This window comes from Fukomys damarensis, unplaced genomic scaffold, assembly GCF_012274545.1.
Source record: "Fukomys damarensis isolate Sample0158 unplaced genomic scaffold, DMR_v1.0_HiC HiC_scaffold_36, whole genome shotgun sequence".
Taxonomy (NCBI): Eukaryota; Metazoa; Chordata; class Mammalia; order Rodentia; family Bathyergidae; genus Fukomys; species Fukomys damarensis.
This window is the reverse complement of record NW_022900948.1, coordinates 212,638-216,682: the sequence shown is the minus strand read 5'-3', so window position 1 is coordinate 216,682 and position 4,045 is coordinate 212,638.

The following is a 4,045-nucleotide window of genomic DNA, read 5'->3' as shown; positions in this document are numbered from 1 at the left end:
CTGGGAGCTGGGAGTGGATCATAGGGCCTTTCCAATTAGCTACATCCTCAGTCCTGTATGTATGTATGTATGTATGTATGTATGTATGTATGTATCATCTATCTATCTTTCTATCTATCTATGTATCTATCTATTATCTATCATCTATCTATCATCCCTCAATCTGTCTATCTATCTGTCTGTCTGTCTGTCTATCTATCTATCTATCTATCATCTATCTATCTATCTTAGTCAAGGTCTCACTAAATTGTCCAAGCTGGGCTGGAACTTGGGTCCTTTTGCCTCAGCTCCAGAGTGCTAATAGTAACCTGTCAGCACATCTGACTGCACTGTATTTTCTAAGTCATGCGTCCATTAAGAGTGCACTGTATTTAAAGTTCTTGAACTGACTGAAGAATTCGTGTTTTACCCAAAATAATAACCAATTCTGGGACTAGATACTCCCAATAACCATATAGTAATGCTTTAAGAAATTTTTTATATTATAGTTTTTAAAAATATCCAATCAGTATCCTCGTGTCTCATTCTAACATTTCAAGTTTCAGAAGTTTTATTTTTGTATTTCAAAATACTCATGTTAAATCTCTTGCATTACTGTGAGCTATTAGAGATTAGGAAATATGTTTATGATACCCTGAACACTTGGTATAATATGTTTTATATTAAGAAGCAATAGGAGCTAAAGGTGTAGGGAAGGTGGGATGTGTAGGGGAAGAGTAAAAAGGGAAAAGAAGAAAATGTGAGATAATGAAAAGATGAAAATAAAGTGTTTGTAGATGGGGAGGGGAGGAGGGGGTAAAGGGAGTGCAGAGGTAAGGGGAAAAAATGAGAATCAAGACTTGCCATGTAGAGGTACAAGATCCCAACAATGAATGCAACTGTACTGTATCTCTAAAATGTACCAATCAACTCAATTAAAGCTGAAAAAAAAGAAGCAATATCTTTAATGTCAATCAATGGATTTCTACATAATAGAGTTTTATGTATGCATGATTTATGTAATAATCAAGTTTATTAAAATTCTAAAAGTATGGCCTAAATTATATTTGAGAGGATGAGAATTGGGCCAGAGATAGAAACACCCAAAACTAGGCTTTTATTAGGAGGACAAGGTGCTAAGGATGAGCTAGGAGGCTGTCTCAGACAATGGTGAGAGCAATGGGGCAGGAGCTGGCTGGGTGATGCTTTATATGGGCAAGGGGTCACTTGGGGGGGGATATAGTGGAGGTAGATGTCTGGCTGCAGCCAGAGGTGAGGTTTAAATCCATTGGAAGGATTGACTCTCCTGGTGGGAAGGAGACTAGAGGTGGGATAGCTTTGTGGCAGGAAATCTGGGTTTTTGTTTCCCCAGACTGATTTATTATCTGCCCTGAAGAGCCATTTAGGATGTGGGGTTAGGGCCATTTTATCTAGCAGAGAACTCCATTAATATTCCCTTTTAATGTTTAGGATATATAAGTTCAGGTGAATTCTCTTGAAGAAATATGTCATAAATATGAAGGAAACAAATTAGGTTATATAAATAGGAAGAAGGTCACAGTACATTCTAGTTTCCTTAAACTCTGAACTTAGGTTAGGATTTTATACTAAAATATCTTAAACTCCATGTTCTATTAAATATATCTTTTCAAGATGTTCATTTCTCTTTACCAATCTGATTAGCAATTCTTTCTCTAAATGGAAAATTGGTGGAACATTTTGTTTTATCTTAACTAGTATTAATGCTGCATTTCTCAGGTAGTGGTAGATGGCATGTTTAATCTAATTATATTATAGTAATTAATCTATGTTAGTATTTATAAGAAATAACAATAGTATAATGCAAATGTAATCTTTTCAAAGACTGAACGAAAGTCTACATTTTTACATACTTTCTTCTTAATATTTTTCCTTCCTTCGTTGGTTAAAGTTCCTATTCCGTGGACTGGTCATCTCTCTCTTCTTTCTTCTTCTCTGCCTGCTCTCTTCTCCCCCCAACTCTGTGTGTGTGTGTGTGTGTTTGTGTGTGTGTGTGTGTGTGTGTGAGAGAGAGAGAGAGAGAGAGAGAGAGAGATTATCCTTTATTACCACCTTAAATAATTTAACTCAACCCCTAAGTTGTTCTTACAGAAAACACTTACGTAGTTTCTGTTCCTTCAGTCCACCTTCATGTTCATGATATATTTAGTCAACATATTTCTGCTAGTGATTGTGTGGCTTTGATTTATCAATCACTGCTCCACAGGATTTATTCTTGTCTTTCTTGAAAGGAGCTGAATTGATGCTATCTATTTGACATTCAGAATAGAAGCAACTTATACTGGTGGTAATTCTAACCTATGTAATTTGATACTATTAAAAACTCAACTATTAATTTTTCTCCTCCTGAGGTAATTCATGAAAATATAAATCATGCAAACATGTTCAGAATAGAATACAAAATGAATTTTTATTTCATAAAATATTAGTTTTTTCCAAGTACTCTAAACTACAAAGGGATACATATTTGTTTTTGGTTATTTTCATTAAGAGCATAGTCTAGCAAATGTTCTAGTATTTACATAATTAACTAGAGGTATGGCGAGTAACATTATGGGCTATTTCCATCATCTTTCATAGCCTTCACCCCTTGAAGAAGATGGAGATTAGCAAATGGCAGATTGGGGTTTGAATCTATATTTGAATGATTCCAAATCCTGGACTCTTAATGTTAGATCGTGTAGTAATGGTGAATACTATTTTATCAGATTTAATATTTGTGATTCTTAAAGCGATTGTTTTTTTTCTTCTGGAATCTCCCCAAAGTAAACCTAGATGAGCTATGGGCTGCTACTCACCAATGCGGGGAAAAGCGTAAGCTATTGGATAAAGATGGCCTACTCCTGTGCTATTCATTGATTTGAAGTTGTAGATTTTTTTCTTTATGTGCAATTTACTTTATTTTTATTGTTAAAGAAGCAAAATATGGCACTGGGAAACCAGGAAACACAACCCCTCTTGACAACAGTATTTCTGATGGTGAAAGCAAAAATAATGTGGAAACTCATCATAAACCATCAGATGATGTTCAGAGCTTCTGTCAGTCTTCCGTTTTATCACCATCACATGTAAGATCTTTTTAAAAATACTTTTCCTCATGTGTTTAGTCACATATGACCCTAGAAAGAAATATAGGGTCATAAGATCATAACAGAAAATAAGTATAATAAGAGATTTATGTATAGAATTGAGATTTTTAGAAGTTGATGGCAGTAAAATATTCTTATGTATGTCATTTTAGTGGTAAAGAATTAGAAAACAACAAAAATGATGATATGAAGCTGACAATGAATGAGAAGTCTCATTTACAAGACAAGACTTTATAATAAGATTATGAGAGCCAAAATCAAATATTATAAAAACAAGTCAAATGAGAGTAGAAACTCTATTATGTGTTAGAAATCACACCCTTTTAAATTACCTATGATTGATTTTATAGAACTGAAAATGTGATCTTCATTTTTGCTAAGTTCAACAAAGTGATATCTCCTGTTTACTCCTGCAAATCTGATATTCATAGATTATAGAGAACATTGTCAGTGACCCTTGCAGTGTGTCTCATTCTCCTGTGAGACAGGTATATTGCCTGCAAGATAGGGAAGAGAGAACAAAAGAAACAGACCCAGAGATTTGAGAGAAGAAGCTGGGTCTTGGGCTGATCTAAGATGCCCTGGGCAGCAAAGACCAAGGCAACAAAGACATCATGTTTTTATTCATTATGAGAGTGGGAAGGAGGGGAACTGGGCAGGTCTCAGGACACCTGCTGATGACAAGCATGGCAGGCAGGGGCACTGGCGTATCTTTACTGAGGAGAACAAATGGTGAATGTGGGGAGGAAGAATTTATTTGGAGTTAGATGACCTTGGCTAGAAGTGAACTCGGCCAAGCCCTGCTATTTCATGGGCTAGGATTTAAGCATTGGTAGCAGCCATTAGCAAAGGAACAATAATAGCCCAACTCTGTTGCCTGACACTCCCATGTGAGTCACATAAAGCTTCGGTCAGACTCCTAAGGTAACACAGCTGAA